General features: G+C 40.5%; 1 protein-coding gene across 3 annotated transcripts in view; it reads right to left on the bottom strand.

The window, feature by feature from the left end:
• The window catches only part of RNF19A (ring finger protein 19A, RBR E3 ubiquitin protein ligase), a 91,191-nt gene that overhangs the window by 39,498 nt on the left and 31,611 nt on the right, over positions 1–20,082 (bottom strand). For 2 of the 3 annotated variants that reach the window (XM_063451200.1, XM_063451201.1), the window contains exon 2: positions 4,298–4,406. The exons of the other annotated variant lie outside the window; for it this stretch is intronic. The gene's annotated coding sequence lies outside the window, so the exon portion shown is untranslated. The remainder of the gene's footprint in view (positions 1–4,297; positions 4,407–20,082) is intronic. 3 annotated transcript variants of the gene reach the window in all.

Raw genomic sequence — 20,082 nt, 5'->3', positions numbered from 1 at the left:
CTTTAAGAGAGGGGAAAAAAGCAAGCATCAGGTAAGTATAGGTTATACTTTAGCTTGTAGATTAATTATGTATTTGAGTAAAGATTCAATATAAAAGTCCTTCTAAGTCACGAACACCTTTAGCACCTTGGTACATTCAAGAGTACAAAGATTGGATTTTACCTACATTGTATTTCAACAAACATATTGTAACGACATTGGACTCAATTACACCTAAATCTATTTCTCACGACAGACACCCTACACCACAGATAACTAACCTGTGCATAAAAAAAAAAAAAAAAAAAAAAAAAAAAAAACATTTTCACACTACATTTCCCATGATGCTAGATCAGTTGCTGGGTAGGCAGAGAATAACAGGAAAAAGAGTTTACGAACATGCATAGCGGGAGGACGTCCAGCGCCAGTTAAGCAACTAAAAAAGTTGCTTACCACCCCAGAAATCACTCTAGTGGCTGTGTGGTAGACAGCCACCACAGGTGGAGTTAACCTTAGCAATGCAGCACAGAAAGGAACAGAGGCCAAGAGGCTGAAATGCCAGGAGCTAGAGTCCTAACTTCAGAGTTAAACTGTTTAACCCTGTAGATGCCTAGAGACTCCTGCCCCCAAAACACAACTTAAAGTAGATTATGTTATGGGAGTGGGAGTATTCCTTTAAATGAATTATACAAAGACCATGTGAAAAACAAGGTCCATTTCTGGTAGATAAGCAAACACTTTTTACAATGTGCAAAGAAGATTTTGCCCACATATGATAGTCACCTCTAAGACTACCTCCTCTACCTCCTGGTTAGGCCAAAGTGTAAATGCAATTAAGAACACTTTAATATTGGTCTCCTCATATGAAACCTCCTTTTTGAAATCTGTAATCAAAAGCATTGCTTTGCTCACCTACTATATTCAAGATTTTGCTTGAAGTGCTTCAAAACCATTTAAGACATGGTCTACAAGCCAGACCCAACTCACTAAATCAGTAATCGAAGAAGAAAGACCACTCTTCCCACTGAACTGTATAGAAACTGCACATAATTAATTGTTTACTGTACCAACACTGGGAACAGACCATAGTGATGTTGATACACACACACACACACAATGCTATACATGTAATTTGGGTTCCACCCAACAAAAGGGTTGAGAACCACTTAAACAAACTGACACAGGCCTTACAAGAACAATCCAGGCACTATAACAACTTAACCTTAATTAAATTGATATGGTGCCTGGAGTCCTAACCCCAAACTGATCCAGACAGCACCCATCCCCCAGGGCTCTGTGCCTCATCCACATGTCCTGGTTTTAATGCAGGAGACATGGACAGGGCAACGTTGATCACCCTTAAGGTGCCCAGGAGATCAAGACACCAAAACAACGTCATTGAGATTAATACGTTATTGTGCCCAGAGTTTTTCAAAAAGAAACCCGAAGTACCCAAAAGATGAGACACATATGACATTGCTATCTGATGCCACCCCCATCAATAAAAGAGGAAACTATAATGATTTGATTATATAAGTCTCTACTGCCCTTTTTCCATCTATAACAAAAAAAAGGGTGCTGAAATTCTAGAGATGATGCCAGATAACAATTACCATAAATAAATGCCTTCCATTGGCCAACAGGCCTTGAAATAAAAAAAAATGTTGCTAATAAGGCTTCTCTGCGTAATCTGGGAAGGGCAAAGAATGAGTCAAGGCATGACAGGTCCTGGACTCTTCGTAACCTTAAAGGGAGGACAAATGAGCATTTATGATAGTATACGATCCTAAGGAAGTGTTTGAATCCAAAACTCATCTGAGAGGGCAGGACCTAGAAACAGCCAGTGCAAGTTCGTTTGCAAGGGGGTTCTGACAAAGCCATCACAGCTTTCCTTCCTACACAACAGTAACGCTCCAGGAAAAAGCCAGCAGCTTGGTTTTATATAGCTACTTGAACATCAGTGCTTATATGTAAGCAAGCCTTATTGGTTTTACTCAACATTAGATACAATTTTTTATATATACAGTTTCCTCGCTCCTACAAACCAATAGAAAAAACAAAGCTGCATACACAGGAGCAGAGTTTGGGTTCCTAATCTATTTAACAGTACACACATACACTTTATATTTTCATCAACTTTCTCTTTCACCCTTTTCTATATTTTAGATTGTATTACCTTCCCATACGAAGAACAGAATAAACCATACTGATATAAAGTACATATTTAAGATCATGTTTTGACTCACACTTATTAACACAATCTTCAGCACACTTCCGTTTTATACTGGTATTTCACCCTGCCGGATGATCATAGTTAGAACCTGTCTAATGCTGGTGAGCTCTAATGCCACAAAATAATGTTAATCTCACTTTGTATGTTCTCCTAGTCTAATCAAGATATGCTGCTGTGGTTTATGGGAGTGACGAGAGAATTAAGTAGTGGATTTACCACAAACTTGTACTACAGAGAAAATGGAAAAAAAAGATCATATCTCTGAACGCCTTTTTGCAATGTGCCCAGAGATGAGAAGCAAGTTCAAACTCTCAAATAAAGAGAAGATTTAAAAAGCTAGCCATTCAGAAACAAGTTGAAGTGCCCCACCAAGGTTCACTAATGCGCAGGGTGGTGTGCATCACTTAGAGGACCTCATCTGGATACTCCCAAGTACCTATTCCACAGACTACCCTTATGCTTCATTCCAATTAACGGTCTCAGTAATATTGTATAAAAGACATACCGGAGAAATGTACAACCCCGGAGATCCTCCCCAAAGGGACAAAATCAAGGAACAGCCTAGCACAGGAGAAATGCTCAATAAATATTTAAATTTTGTTTGCACTTCATTTCATATAGAACCATTCCAATTAACCATACTTGTTTTTCTTGGCCCCGGTTGTTAAAATGAGATATTTAGCTTTATGGAGCTAAATTTCATAAATTAAGATGCTCTTCCTTAATGTCCTGGAAATGGGGCAACGTAATCTTAAAAACGAGCTATTACATTTAGGTACATATAGACAGAAAGAATGGCAGTAACACCACCAAGCGTTCCACCGAGAAGGATATTCTTGGCTTTTCTTCATAGAACATTTTAAAATTGTTTAGATCACTGCTGAACAGGAAAGATGTCCTTGTACAGTGCGAGGCTGCATGAAAGGCCGGATTCTGGGGACGTGGAGGAGAGGAAATAATGCTTTTGTTTGTGTTTTCAAACAGCTGGCCAGCTAACCTTAGCGTAGCCTTACCAAATCTTCATAACCTTGGCCCGGCAAATGTTTGCAAACTAAAGGCGATTATTATGACAAAACGTGATTTACAGATACCTGCAGTGCCAAGATTAGCAATTACTGCTAATGGTTGGACACCATTCGGAAGATTTCCCTGGATGTTTTCCGAATTTTCTGTCTAAAACTATTATGAGTTTCATACAAGATATCCTACGTAATGTACGACAGTACGCTATGTTCGGAACCATATAATACAATAAGTCAGTCATTAATCTGTTCCTCAGTTCCTTGAGATATGATGAGCCTTTAATAAAAATATATATTTTACAAAAATGCCGTGGATAAATACACTTTCATTTCAGATCTCCCCCAAATAAAATCTGTTACTCTTAAGCAGTTGAGAGCAATAAAGCAGCAAAGTCTGAACTCAAACAGATTTGTTTCCAATATAAATTACTACATTATCATACCAGCACACTGTGCATCAATACTCAATAGTTGGTAAGCAGACTTAGAAAACGCACAGCACAGTTAGAATCCCCCATATTTACTTTATTTAAAATGCATTAGGCAACTTGACAGCATTATACAATCTGTTACTCAAAGAGGATTTTAGCTTACAAGTATCAAAAGTGACAACAGTAGCTAAATTAATAAAAAAAAAATAAAGCAAGAATAGACAAGCTTTCTTACGCAGGGAAACAGTCACACCATAGGATTTACATTATTATCTTTACTTATAAAATAATAATAATAATGTAATTAGAGATGCAAACCAGCAATTTTCTTTTGTTTTCATTAGTATGTAACTTATGTGTTACCAGAGAACAAATAATGCAGGCTTAATAGTATCATCAAAAAATTATACATATCCCACGTGCAGGTAAAAAAAACAAGGTCATATTTACCAACTCTGACCATGAAATAGTGCCAGGTCCCAAGATATTTCATAAGTTGCTGACTGCATGAAGATTCAGTCAAGTTTCACTCTGCGTGTCCAGAACAAAGTGACTACTCCACGTGTAAAGTGTTAATCCCTCAAGTCTTATTTGAGATATTCCGTTAACAATGTTCAACATAGAACACTTACCTGACCAAGATCACAAACGTGCCAAAGACAGGATTTTCATTAACTTGCTGAAAGCCAGGAGTGCGTCAAGTGAATTAAAAAGCAATGCGTTGGGTACAGCTGGGACATTCTACGGTCAAAAAAAAAACAAAAAACAGAACAAAAATATGTTCCGTAAGCATAATTAAAAATACTTTTCAAATAAATTATATATATATACACACACACACTTTCCAAATATACTCTTATAGTTCAATTTGTTCATTAGTAAGATGTCCAACACAACTGCTAGCCAGGGCTTTAAGAATAACGTTTTTACAAGTGTGTATTTGAAGGAGTTCCACCTTTGATGTCAATTCAACCGCAAAGCTATTAGTAGCAACAGCCTGGCTTGCAAAGCAAATGTAAATAATAATAGGATTATAAAAATAACCAAAAGCTTCCTTGCCATCCTTTACGCAGCTAACTGCAATCAACATGGAATTAACTCTACAATCTGAACACAAGGACGAATAAAAGTACTAAACATGAAATGAATTCCATTCGTTGCAGATGGTTATGGTAGTAAGTTTGGTATGAATGTATTTAGTCTTCCCAGGACAGACCCAGTGTCTATATAAATATGGCAAGCTTTATTATAGTACACTATAATATTATAATTTATATACAGCCAACCTATTCAATAACACTTGACAATTGTAATATGGCTATCATTTCAAGTCTGAGAAACTATCACATATGTCATCAGACAAAAAAAAACATTAAAAGGGACCAACTTGAACGAGATTACTATCTAGCTTTATACATATACAAAGTACCTATGCAAGCAAATCATTAGAAATCTATTTCTGCAATAGAACGTGTGTGACCACCCCTCCCCCTGTTTCTTTTAGCCGTCAGAACGCCATCAGTCCCTCTAAGTGTCTATTACTCTCCTCATCTGTCCACATTTAATTTATTTCACACTGTTCCTCTCCATGATTGCCATTATATTGGCCCTCTTAACATGGCGGTGTGCTCCCCTTCACACGGTGGGTTGGATCATTAGAAGCTTGAGCTGGCCCATACCCAACATCAGTACACAGTGCTGGGTAATCAGAAGGACAGGGATACTACGTCTCCCTACACTCGCTAGCATATCTGAGTGCTAGAACAGTGCTGAAAGCCTACAACGGCAGGTGATCCTAACTGTACTACACCATGGGAGTGTAGTAATCAGAAGAAAAATGATTAAACCATATTTATGATGCAATATAGAGGGAGTAATGTGGCATCATCACATAACAAAGGTATTAAAATTAACACTATATGAAATATGTAAAAGTAAACCAAATCAATAGTTTCCAGTAGTGATTTGACTGTCACTAGACCATCAGCAACAACATAGATGACTGAGGGTTTTTAGGAGTTGTAATTCCACTTCACCTGCAGCCGTACTGGTTGTCGTACCTTGAAAAGGCTAATCAATATGTAGGAAAGAAAGCTCAAGGCCAGCAGACAAAGCATAGCCTATGCTTGCCTGTGATGTTTAACTAAGTTCCTATGTATACTTGTACAGTACACAGAGTGACATTCCTCTCATTCCAGCCATGGTCACTACAGTGAAAGGGTACAGCCGTAGATCCACAATGCAATGCCCCATCTTGGCAGCATGAACACATATACAAAGTTCATGGCGCTAAAGGGCAGAGTTAAAGGGACACTATAGTCACCTGAACAACTTTAGCTTAATGAAGCAGTTTTAGTGTATAGAACATGCCCCTGCAGCCTCACTGCTCAATCCTCTGCCATTTAGGAGTTAAATCCCTTTGTTTATGAACCCTAGTCACACCTCCCTGCATGTGACTTGCACAGCCTTCCATAAACACTTCCTGTAAAGAGAGCCCTATTTAGGCTTTCTTTATTGAACGTTCTGTTTAATTAGGATTTTCTTATCCCCTGCTGTGTTAATAGCTTGCTAGACCCTGCAAGAGCCTCCTTTATGTGATTAAAGTTCAATTTAGAGATTGAGATACAATTATTTAAGGTAAATTACATCTGTTTGAAAGTGAAACCAGTTTTTTGTTCATGCAGGCTCTGTCAATCATAGCCAGGGGAGGTGTGGCTAGGGCTGCATAAACAGAAACAAAGTGATTTAACTCCTAAATGACAGTGAATTGAGCAGTAAAAATTGCAGGGGAATGATCTATACACCAAAACTGCTTTATTTAGCTAAAGTAATTTAGGTGACTATAGTGTTCCTTTAAAGTAAAATGAAACAATCGTAGGGGACAGAAACACCCAGTGTTCCGTGTCACACACAAACCGGCCCCTTCCTGCAGCAGCTTGGACATGAGGTAGGCACAAAACAGGGTGTGGGCCACAGGTTTCTTATTCAACTAAATAAAAAGAATGCAGTTAAACAAAGATTCCTAATTGTTTGAGTTTACAATGGGCAAGGCTCTTAAAGCAAATATATTAATAGATCACTACATTTACTGTTCAACAGATATAAAAATAAATCACATATTAACAAAAAGACAGACTTATTCCCTTTTTAACGATCATTTATAGATAGAAATATGCGGGTTTTATTGGTTTTGTCCCGCTTTTGATTATGAAATGAACACTAAAGTGTTAGGAATACAGTTTTGTATTCCTAACACTCGAGTGTCCCTCAGAGGCTCCCTGGTCCTCTCCAGCCATGAAAGGGTTAAAGAACCATGTCTTCGCTTATCTGGTGGGCTCCTCCTCTTCAGACGTCAGCCGATCGGGGAAAACCTAATGTGTGTTCCCCACAGCAAAGTGATTCTAGTGGCTGTCTGGTAGACAGCCACCAGAGGCAGTTTTAACCCTGCAATCTAATGCCTCGTTTCCACTGAGCGGATAGGTTCGGGTTGGTACAGTTTGGAAGGTTTAGAATGGACCAGCCCATTCTGGTGAGCGTTTCCACTGCAAGTCAGACCTTCAGGGCCATGCAGGGTTTAGAAAAAATGCTCTTCCTGTCCACCAATCAATGGATTGTATAGTAGTTCCGCCCTAACTGAACCGTTCCATTTTCTATGGCCCTACATCTGAAGCAGGACCCTGAATGGATTGGTACGGTTCGCTTGTATGGATCACTTTCATAATGGAAACACCCAAAATAGCGAACCGTACCGAACTGAACCGAACCGAACCGCTCAGTGGTAACGAGGCATAAACATTGCAGTTTCTCTGAACAGGGGACAGGGACACAAATAACTAAACTGGAAAAATTCTCAAAATCAGCTATGTCAGTTCGACTACTCTGGCCCTAAACTTGAAATTCACTTTGAATTTTCACTTTAGTAAATAGCCCATTATAACAGTGGTTTCCAAACCAGTTCTCAAGGCACACCGTCCAGTCCAGGAATTCGGGATTATACAGTTGTGTCTAAGGTGTTTTCAGAAAAAAAAAATAATCCCTTGGACACAACTGAGTAATCCCTAAATCCTGGACTGGTAAGGGTGTCTTTTGAACTGGTTTGGGAACCACTGGACTATAATTTAGATGACAATAATCTACTTACGTAATTTTTAAACGTATTTATGAAGATACATTTTCAGTTGATGGTGACACCTCAAGGTTGGGAAATATTCACACATATCTTGACCAATAAAGGCTATCACCGGAGATAGAGCACTCCCTCTTCTGGTAGTTTACACTGGTTCCCCATAATAGAAAGTCTCAGAGAGAAATGGTAGGATTCCATGCCATGGTCTTTACTGCCCGGCAGTTATAAGGAGCTAGCAGGTGTTTTCTTGTACCATCCAAATCAGACATCACCAACTGAAAATAATAATGCGCTATAACATGTCCTTAGGAACTAAAAACAAGCCAGAGATTACAAATCTTTCTACCAGAGTTCAAGTATGTGAACGAAAATGCCATAGTCACCGACTAACTCACATGCATTAATACAAAGATATCATGAAACGGAAGATTAATTTGACTATCACACTCAAAATGGAATAAATTAATTATTTAGATTGCACATGATAACCATATTCAAAAGGTTAAAAGGGCAACAGCTCTTTCTACTGTCTCTCACTACTTTTACCCTACGTATGGCAGGTTTCCTTTACATTTAGTATACCATTTGACGGACAGCCGTGCAAAGGTAGCAACTGAGTAAATAAACATATTGGAGATGTACACGACCACAATTATTCTCTCGCCTGTGACACACAAGACATGGTTACTTGGCAAAACAATAACATGATGACTTGAAACTTGTTTTAGGTTTTTTGCTTGTTTTTTTTTTTTTAATTGCTATGCTGTTCAAGCCCTTATACTTTTATTTTTATGAGTAAATGTACCGTTACATATCGCTTAATAAAATGAAGAAGAAGGTTTATGAGAAAAGTGAAAGGGACCATATAACCCATTTTGGAACAGAAGAAGGCTACATACAAACAGGAGACACATTAGTAGAATTAGATGTGCTTTTATTTACAGATAGCATTTTTCAATGAGCATGGACTCCAGTCCAGACTACAAGCCGTGACAACAAAACAAATGTTATGACACCTTTAACATTATGTATTCTCAAATTGTGGAAAAATAAATCGTTTTACAAAACATTTCTTTGGTAGCTAGTGTTATCTGCTCTTAAACTATGCTGCTTTCTTTATATAATAATACTTAACATCATTTATTTTTATCTTGCACTTAGTAACCGGTGTTTCAGGATTGTTGAATTCCATTATAACAACTGAAAACAATAGCTTTTTCCTGCAATCCCAACCCCCTAAATACTTTATTTTTGACTGGCAGCCAGCTGTGACGCTCTACACTGCAAGATAAACACTGAAAACAACATCTGTTTTTTTTTTTATGGAAAAGTCCTAAAAAAAAGGCATTTTTACAAGATAGCAGCATTATTAGGCCACATTGCAAGTGCTTTAAAATCATTTGTAAACGGTTTGCAACGATGTACTATATATATAGTAAGAGCTCGATCAGGGACATCACCTGATAAATAAGTGACCGACTATAGAATGGGAAGCCAGAGGAATATTAATGTACTGGATTTAAAGAGATGTCGGTACTAAAATGGAACCTGCAGTACTGTATGAAGGCATGTGTATGGCCCAAGTCAGGTACGTGATATAGGAAGAGAGACTTAAAGGGGAAAAAATATCACTTAAAATGTTATGCTGTGCAGTGTCACTAGATTACTAAAATCTGAAAGGACACCTGGAGTCAATTAGATTTCCATTTTCGAAAGGAGGAAGAAAACTCCAAATATCTCTGCTCTAAAATGTAGAGAAAATCTTTTAAAAAATTGAATGTATTCCATGTTGCATTAATCAATACTGAATTAGAATATTTAACCTGCTGCTTGTGTACAAGAAGAATCTTGTTCTCCAAGTGTACATGTCAACAGTTATATTATTATTATATAACGCCAACAATTACCGCAGCGCTGTACAATGGGTATAGTTATATGACTCTAAAAAACCTTTAGTAAGTTAATGTGAACAATAGCAGTATGCTAGATCTGCTGCTGTTAATGTGGTATAGGCTGGAATACTGCCAGAGTGAATCAATAGAACTACATATAGCATGTAACATACAAATTGTACTCTACCCAGGACTTCTGATTTTATTAGTATACATAGCTCTGGGGGGGGAGGGGGGGGAGGCAAACAAACCTTTTCTATGTATCGATAGTATAATATACACATAATGCGAACTGAATAGGGCAACTTTCAGGTCTCTGCTTGAAAATTTTACAAGCTAAGGTTAAAAAAAAAAAGAGAGAAGGCTGCTACATTTTACATAATATTACCATTTAGCACTAGTATTCAAAGAGTTTCTAAGAAACTGACACATACAGCAGCACTCACACATAAGTAGCCATTGAACTGCATGAACATTCTAATTTGACACACGTACACACACGCCTAGAAATAGGGGGATTACCCAATTACTAGAAGCAGTCCCAATCCCTCCCAGAGAGGCCAGCCATCTTCCTAAGGGGAACGCCTAAAGGACTGGACCTAGTGGCCTTGAAACATGAAAGGGACACCCTGTGCACAACATAGACCTAGTATTAACCCTCATAAAAAGCAATAATATATGACAGAGACTGAGGCCAGAATCATTCATCTGACCAGAGGCTGTAAAACAAGTGGGAATGAGGAGAACCCTCTTACTAGCTAGCTGGTTAGCTGTGAGACCTAGGAGTGGACGTTCGACCAAGAGAAAGCAAGAGCAGCAAATGTCTCTAGCTTTACGACCTCTGGTAGCTGTGAAATGGCCGCTTGATGGGGTTCTGGTAACAGCTTCTTTTTCTTTTTTTCCTTCTAAATGACTGTTCTTTCTCACGAGGATTTTTTCTCTGTATGTTTTTCTTATTTGGAATACTAGGAAAACCTCTAAAAGCAAGCAATACACCAATCCTGCTCAAATTAACGAAAAGATAGAGATCTCAAGGTCATTCCTTCACACCCTACGGTGATAAAGAGAGGACAGGATGGACACACTAATACAGAATCTGGCACCTACCTGAGGTGCCACTAGGAACTTTCAAGACAGAGAAATACAGTATATACAGTACATCAGGTTTGGTTGGCATTACTGGACAGACCAGGAAAGTAGCGGTCTAATCATATTAAATAAAAAGAATCATTATCAAATCAAAACAGTAAAAATGCAACAATTTAGCTATACGCAGTGCAGTTAAAGATTTATAAACTGTCCCACCAAGGACCATAAATAATCACACCTGCTTGAAGGAGCACTCTACAAATGTACAGAGTCCTGTAGCAGTTTAGTTTCTAGGTCCCTTCTGGAATGCATGAAAAGGGTTATTGACTCACCTATTGCCCCTTGCCCGGTTGCTCTCTCCAAGCATTCTTGGCTGAGATTGCAAACATTGGAAGTTTAGTGCACATGCGCAGCTGATTTCTGCGCTGACCACCTGATTGAAATAGCAGAGTTTCACTCGAATACTTTGGCAGAAATGCCTCTAGTGGCTGTCAGTGTGCATTCCCAACATTAGTTAGTGTTAAACTAGCCGTTTGGCCGCCAGTCCTTTCAGATTGCTTTGAAATATTGTTGTTTAAACTTTCTCCCTCTCTGATCTCGCTGTTGCTGATGGAAAGGATTGGGACGATCCTTGAGTGGCAAAATGCAGCACTGCGCAAATAAGAATCAATGCATCTCTATGGGGTAAGTGCACGGAGATAGGAAGCACCTCTAGTGTCATCTGAGTGACTCCCAATAGAGGTGTTCCTTCCTTTTTTTTCTCTGAAAAGGCAGGGTTTACACTGAAAAGCCTGCAGGGACAGGCTATAGACACCAGAAACACTACATTAAGCAATTTAAACACTGCTATGTGAACAGCAATGTTCTCAGTCGCATGGTTATGACACCCAGACCATGTCATTGAGATAAAGTGATCTAGGTGCCTACAGTGTCCCTTTAATAAAAGCACGTCAGAGGGGAAATATTTACAATAGTGGGTAGACCTATCAGAAGTACGCTAACTGGACAAACTGATCCTAAATTGACTCTGGTTGGTACCTGTGAGGCAAGTAAGAATCCAGCAATCGCCTCTCCTGTAATAACTCAGGATAAAAGTTACAATAAAATATATCGTCACATGGAAATAATCCAACAACCTTTAAAGTGCTTAATAATAACGACAGAACCACAAGCTAGACAGAATTACTGCAACTAATCACAGTTCAGTGGGTTAGATGTAGACAAAGGAAACTGCAAAGAACACACAGTGCAGTACATGAATGAAGATGCCAATAGCATTTAGGCCTTTCACTCAATCCATACAAATATAAAGATGTTCTATACATTAAAGAATTAGGTATAAACCAATTTTCAAAGACTATGCATAAAGTAAATGCAAACCCACTAGGGTAACACTGACAGCACAACGTAGCTCTCAGTCAGACCCAGATGTCTCAATAGGAAATACATCCTCAACGCCAAGCTTGCAAAAAAACCTCAAATTCTTATTTATTCAGTCAGAGCTTCAATGACTCCACCTTCCTTTCTGGGAAACCAAAAAATAAACTCAGCAAACAATTTTTTGTGGTAGGTATAAAGCCAATCTATAAACCTGACATATACATGCACTATATGAATAAAATGGCATGCTCCATTACACACACACCCGCCATTTTATCTTGAGCAGGCGGACTCTATGATTCTCTATAAAGCATGCATGCTGTTCCAATCACCAACAGTGACTTACTGCTACTGATTCACCAATTAACCAATACAGTCCTGGGAATTTTCATCTATGGTCAATACAAAAATAATAAACCTAAAAATCTACGGGTGAATACGTCAATAGGTTCCCTGCCCAGATTGAGGGGTAATGCACTTGAAGACTTTCCTGAATAACGCTAAGGAACATTAATACCAGATGTACCAGCTAACGCTTCTTAAAACAGGGTTCAAGTTGAAAGCAAGGATCAGAGAAATTGCTGTCAATTAATTAGGGGTATAATGTCCAAACAGACACAGTGTGAGTGCTGTGATACAGCTGAATAATCTATATATAGACTAACAGGGTTATTTACTAAGGTGAGAATTCATAGTGGATTTCTAATTTTAGGCCCAAGTAGTAGTACTGTAGTTGATTTAGTTATTTTGTACTTTTTGTACTTTTTAGGGAATAACCCGGTCAGTACATCTATGCCATTTCTGCAAGACTTGGACAGCAGGGAGGGAGGAAAAAGAAGTCTAGAAACACAAACACAAGAAAGATCAAACGGGATCATGAACCATTTTGGCTATTTTAGCAAACTGGTATTTATCATTGATTTACCAATCATCCAAAACGCTGTGCACAAGTGGATGCTCTTCTTTTGAGTTTAGAAGAGGCCTTCAATGAATCATGGTTCAACAAAGACAGAAATCCAGCAGATGGAGGTCAGTTTCGTTTTTCAAATTCCCCAGCAGAGCACTTACTATGGCAGATAAGGCTATGGTGGGGGTGTCTCATTTTGGCAATCAGCCACAGTTTGTTTACATTGCGTGACCCCATGCTTCCTGCTCTTGGTAGTACTTCCAAAGGATTGCACAGTACTGCACACGGACACACACACACTTTAGGAGAAATCTTTATTGTACCATATATAGTAATCTGCAAGAGATGACAGATGTAAAAAAGACACAAAGGAGTCCGTAACAAACTTTAGACTCTACATATTTACACCATATACCGAGTAGTGACATCTACATGGCTCAAGATATTTCTCCAGACTTATTTATTTAGCACATATCAAGGGAACAAATTATCTTACCTTAGAAAGTCAAAACACTTTTCAGAAAACTCTGATAATTTCAGTAGACATGTGGAAATGTATTGTCAGTCCACTAGAGCAAGTCATATGCAAGACACCAAATTATATTTTCTGACATTTCTCATATACTGAGTTTAGCAGGGGCATGGGTGTTTGCAAGGTTTAACAGAGTTTTAATTCCTAAAATTTAAACCAAAAAACTGGATCAAAAGGTGACATCATGGGATCTATATTTCACTTTAAAGCAAGCAGTCCTATGTGTGCCATCTCCTGGTCTCTGTAATTACAGCTACCTACACGGTTAAAGGACCACTCTAGTGCCAGGAAAGCATACTGGTTTTCCTGGCACTAGAGTGCCCTGAGGGTGCCCCCACCCTCAGGGACCCCCTCCCGCCCGGCTCTGGAAAGGGGAAAAGGGTTAAAACTTACCTTTTTCCAGCGCTGGGCGGAGAGCTCTCCTCCTCCTCTCCGCCTCCGTTCCTCCCCGTCGGCTGAATGCGCACGCGCGGCAAGAGCTGCGCGCGCATTCAGCCGGTCGCATAGGAAAGCATTCATAATGCTTTCCTATGGACGCTTGCGTGCTCTCACTGTGATTTTCACAGTGAGAAGCACGCAAGCGCCTCTAGTGGCTGTCAGTGAGACAGCCACTAGAGGAAAAAGGGGAAGGCTTAACTAATTGATAAACATAGCAGTTTCTCTGAAACTGCTATGTTTATAAAAAAATTAGTTAACCCTAGCTGGACCTGGCACCCATACCACTTCATTAAGCTGAAGTGGTCTGGGTGCCTAGAGTGGTCCTTTAATAACCCAGCCAAGCTTTTCTACATATACTGCAGATGATTTTGGAAACGATTTACCATGCAGATTTTTAAATTTATTTTATTACACACGTCCAGTATGCCTAAAATTTAGTTCTAAGTGCAAAACATTAGCACAAGATATAGAAAGATATACAAAGGAATATCACATGGGAAGGACCTCTCTATTTCCACACAGAACAATATCATTTTGCAAGTCATGTGCTTGTTTAAACCTCCAACCCATTTTTCCAGAGCAGCCCATTTTTGGCATCAGTACATTATATTCCAAATAAGGAAAGGGAGCCTTACAATGACATATTTGCATACTTCCCTGAGTGCTGTGTCAGTCATAATTATGCAGCAAAACACTGACCGATTTGTATTGATCTATCCCTCACTGCAGACCGTGTTACTAAAAGTGCCATATACCAAAATATGAGCCCATTAATGTTCAAGAAAAATGCTACACAAGTCTTTTCAAAGTGAGACTTATTTCAAGGTAATTTTTTTAAAACTTGCAACAGGCCATCAGTACTGCTTCTGTAACAGCCTACTAAAGCCAGATACAAGATGGCAACCAGGCACACCAAATTCCTAACTAAGCTCTCAATCCGTGTTCCCAACATCCCAATCTCCTGCAGTCAGCTTAGCCAGAAGTACGCCAAGCATTTTGCAAAGGAGCTTTGTTAATGAACACCCTGTTCTTGTAAACGCCACACACATGCCTTCCTTCAGCGAAGCCCAAACTCCATGGAAACATAAATGAAAAGTTATTTTTATCTTCTTAGAGATACAAAATTCTTTCCAACAACTTCTGCTGTAGAAAAGAGGGGGGCTTATGTGAAAGTGAGAATGCAAAGTGCTACACGAGCAGACTGAATGGCGACCGTGCAACTATGGGGGCTCATGTAGGACCGACAATTTACTTTTTACGCCAGAGGGGTTAAAGCATTGGCTTTACGTTACTGCTAAAGAGGCAGTAACAACATATAAAAGAATATTATACAGGCCGCTTTATATCCTTCTCATTTAACGCTTTGGTTGCCAGGTGGGTGTGCTAGACATTATAAACTATATTCCATTTCCTTGTACACTAAAAATACAGTTTTTAAAAAAATTTTTTAATAACAATAAAGGAAAATAAATAAATGTTCCCCATGCAAAAATACCCAGAAAAAAAGGTAAATACATTAGATGGTATCCTATACTAAATGCCAGAGTGCCTGCCTTCCTTTATTGCAGGGAGACGGGAGTTTGATGGTTCATGTTAGGACTGGGTAAAAGGTCAGATACATGCCAATTAATATAAAATACCTTTCAAAATTAGAAATACAATGAACACCAAAAGTAAAAATAGGCAACGTGTTTGACAGAGATCGCCACACCCTAAAAAAGAGAATATAGACAGGGCTGTGTGTTTAAAGCCAGAAAGGGAAGTTGTTACTGTGGAAAGCAGCTGACATAAGGCTGACAGCAGTATTTTAATCCACCAATGAGTCACCCAGGGAGAGGAGACTGAGTGTTAACCCTCTGGATATCAGTTTACTGTCGAATGCACCGTAAAGCGTTACAACGCTGCCTCCAATAACAAAGGGTTGGAAGGGCCAGGTTATTTATCTTTTTAATGGAGGCTGGGAACATCCATAGGATTTTACAGATAATATAACAGCCACCAGTGCCAGTTTAATGACATATGCACTCTAACTATGCTATAAATGTTGCATTTCCTTATTGTTTCACATTGTGCTTATCAAATTTTTTTTTTTTTATTACCACCAATAAAAGACATTTTCATATCATTTCTACTTGCTTTAAAATTCCAAAAAAAAGACACCCTTCGTGCGATCAGAACGATTTCTATGTGTCTAATAATACGGAAATTACCTAAACCTGTGATGATTCCCGCTGCAGCTGTAAAAATGAATAGACTGCACTCCAGGTATGGCTGGCAATTTCTTTCCTCCAAAGCTCAGCTCTAATTGATTCTGACAGCAGGTAGGTACAATTAGCCCACTTTATACATAAAAACAGAAATGCTTCATTCTTAATTTCCAGCTCAAAGGCAGCTACTCCTAATATCTCACACCTCCGCTGGAAGGTTATTCCATATATCCAGTTCCAGTTAAAAAATGTCCAATCAATAAGCCTGAGATTGTCTCAAATAGACTTTTCAGACCAAAAGCAGCTGAACACATACTCTATGTAGTACCCTGCACTCTAGCTATGCTTGATTCAACCACCTCATCTGGACAGCAGTTCAACAAAGAAGATATTCCTAATAATACTCACAGGCTCATTCCTACTAAAACTGCCTCAGGTCTCATAAACCTTACCTATATTGTCTGATTGAAAACTAACCACATTGAGAATTTGCAAGCATTTCATCTTCAAGATAAGTAACAGTTACATTGTGTTTGGTTTTAGTTTACTGTAAACACATAAATGAAACATTACAAAGCCTCATGAAAATATGCATTAGAAGTGTTTATAAAATACAAATGCTATGACAGAGCAAGGTGCTCTACTAGGCATGTGCACCTTTCACCATCAGGTGTCATTTCCGCCATACCAAGCAATGGCATTGACCTGTGCTGGTATTTCACAAGTTTCATGTGCAACTGGAGAACGGCAGGACAGAGATATAGTGGAAAAACTTAATTAACGTTACTTTGGTGACATCACACTAAAGGGAGCAGCAATCAGCAGAAGCTATATTTCTAAATTCTACTTTTTAATGAATAATCTGGATACCCACATATAAAAGGTGTTGTGTTGAAGATAATTAAGCTGGGTGCGGTTTTAGTGCTTTGTTTTTTGTGTTTTATTATTAAACTCATCCCTTCTGTTGCTCCCCTGAAACATTTCAGTTTTCCCTTGGAATAAGAGACCTGTACATAATCATAGATGACAAATTCTAAAAAATTGAAGAGCAGTGATTTTTTGAGAGTTTCGGTCCTGCTGAACTTTCTATACTGGAGTAAAAAGTTCAAAGATTGGAACTAGATCAATGGCAAAATCTACCCCCGTCCTACATAGGACGAGCTAATATAAACAAACTGATTAGCTTTACAAAACCAATACCCTTACAGGTTCAATGCCTGATAAGGGAGCCTATGAGGATTTCACTGACGCTAGGTGTCTACATGCAGAGCACGAGCACATCCATTGTCATTTAGGGCAGTGCTCCCCAACCTTTTTATCGCCGCGGACCGGTAAACATTTGATAATTTTTCCGTGGCCCACTTGTTTTGATTTAATAAGACAAAAAAAAAAAACAGTCACATATATTAAAAAAACACGCAGACACATACATAGTCAGAAAATCACAAACACAGTCACATAAAGACATAGACTCAAAATTGTGTGTATGTGTGTGTGAGCGGTGCAGTGTGTATGTGAGGGTGGCAGTGTGTGTGAGAGTTGCAGTGTGTGTGTGTTTGGGGCGGTGTGTGTATGGGGGGCAGTGTTTGCGGGGCAGTGTGTGTAGTGTGTGTATGGGGCATTGTTTGGGGGCAGTGTGTGTAGTGTGTGTATGGGGCAGTGTTTGTGGGGCAGTGTGTGTATGGGGGCAGTGTTTGCAGTGTGTGTATGGGGCAGTGTTTGGGAGCAGTGTGTGTAGTGTGTGTATGGGGGCAGTGTTTGGGGGCAGTGTGTGTAGTGTGTGTATGGGGCAGTGTTTGTGGGGCAGTGTGTGTAGTGTGTGTATGGGGCAGTGTGTGTATTGTGTGTATGGGGCAGTGTTTGGGGGTAGTGTGTGTAGTGTGTGTATGGGGCAGTGTTTGTGGGGCAGTGTGTGTAGTGTGTGTATGGGGCAGTGTTTGGGGGCAGTGTGTGTAGTGTGTGTATGGGGCAGTGTTTGGGGGCAGTGTGTGTAGTGTGTGTATGGGGCAGTGTTTGTGGGGCTGTGTGTAGTGTGTGTATGGGGCAGTGTTTGTGGGGCTGTGTGTGTAGTGTGTTTGTGGGGCAGTGTTTGTGGGGCAGTGTTTGTGGGGCAGTGTGTGTAGGGCAGTGTGTGTAGGGCTGTGTGTGTAGGGCTGTGTGTGTAGGGCTGTGTGTGTAGGGCTGTGTGTGTAGGGCTGTGTGTGTAGGGCTGTGTGTGTAGGGCTGTGTGTGTAGGGCTGTGTGTGTAGGGCTGTGTGTGTAGGGCTGTGTGTGTAGGGCTGTGTGTGTAGGGCTGTGTGTGTAGGGCTGTGTGTGTAGGGCTGTGTGTGTAGTGTGTGTATGGGGCAGTGTGTGTAGGGCTGTGTGTGTAGTGTGTGTATGGGGCAGTGTGTGTAGGGCTGTGTGTGTAGTGTGTGTATGGGGCAGTGTTTGGGGGTAGTGTGTGTAGTGTGTGTATGGGGCAGTGTTTGTGGGGCAGTGTGTGTAGTGTGTGTATGGGGCAGTGTTTGGGGGCAGTGTGTGTAGTGTGTGTATGGGGCAGTGTTTGGGGGCAGTGTGTGTAGTGTGTGTATGGGGCAGTGTTTGTGGGGCTGTGTGTAGTGTGTGTATGGGGCAGTGTTTGTGGGGCTGTGTGTGTAGTGTGTTTGTGGGGCAGTGTTTGTGGGGCAGTGTTTGTGGGGCAGTGTTTGTGGGGCAGTGTGTGTAGGGCAGTGTGTGTAGGGCAGTGTGTGTAGGGCAGTGTGTGTAGGGCTGTGTGTGTAGGGCTGTGTGTGTAGGGCTGTGTGTGTAGGGCTGTGTGTGTAGGGCTGTGTGTGTAGGGCTGTGTGTGTAGGGCTGTGTGTGTAGGGCTGTGTGTGTAGGGCTGTGTGTGTAGGGCTGTGTGTGTAGGGCTGTGTGTGTAGGGCTGTGTGTGTAGGGCTGTGTGTGTAGGGCTGTGTGTGTAGGGCTGTGTGTGTAGGGCTGTGTGTGTAGGGCTGTGTGTGTAGGGCTGTGTGTGTAGGGCTGTGTGTGTAGGGCTGTGTGTGTAGGGCTGTGTGTGTAGGGCTGTGTGTGTAGGGCTGTGTGTGTAGGGCTGTGTGTGTAGGGCTGTGTGTGTAGTGTGTGTATGGGGCAGTGTGTGTAGGGCTGTGTGTGTAGTGTGTGTATGGGGCAGTGTGTGTAGGGCTGTGTGTGTAGTGTGTGTATGGGGCAGTGTTTGTGGGGCAGTGTGTGTAGTGTGTGTATGGGGCAGTGTTTGTGGGGCTGGGTGTGTAGTGTGTGTATGGGGGCAGTGTGTGTAGTGTGTGTATGGGGGCAGTGTTTATGGGGCAGTGTGTGTAGTGTGTGTATGGGGCAGTGTGTGTATTGTGTGTATGGGGCAGTGTTTGGGGGTAGTGTGTTTAGTGTGTGTATGGGGCAGTGTTTGTGGGGCTGTGTGTGTAGTGTGTGTATGGGGCAGTGTTTGTGGGGCTGTGTGTGTAGTGTGTGTATGGGGCAGTGTGTGTAGTGTGTATGGGGCAGTGTTTGGGGGCAGTGTGTGTAGTGTGTGTATGGGGCAGTGTTTGTGGGGCTGTGTGTGTAGTGTGTGTATGGGGCAGTGTTTGTGGGGCTGTGTGTGTAGTGTGTTTGTGGGGCAGTGTGTGTAGGGCTGTGTGTGTAGTGTGTGTATGGGGAGTAAGGAGGGTAGGGAGGCTTTTTTTTATTTATTTATTTATTTAATTAAATATAATATATTGATGTCCCCCCTCCCTTCTTACCTTTACTGGGAGGAGGGGGGACATTTCTTAGTCCCTGGTGGTCCGGTGGGGATTCCCTGGTGGTCCGGTGGTGGTGAGATGAACTCTAGCCCAGTTACAGGGCTAGAGT

Source organism: Pelobates fuscus, chromosome 4 (assembly GCF_036172605.1).
Source record: "Pelobates fuscus isolate aPelFus1 chromosome 4, aPelFus1.pri, whole genome shotgun sequence".
In the NCBI taxonomy this organism is placed as follows: Eukaryota; Metazoa; Chordata; class Amphibia; order Anura; family Pelobatidae; genus Pelobates; species Pelobates fuscus.
This window is presented reverse-complemented; position numbering and strand designations above follow the sequence as displayed.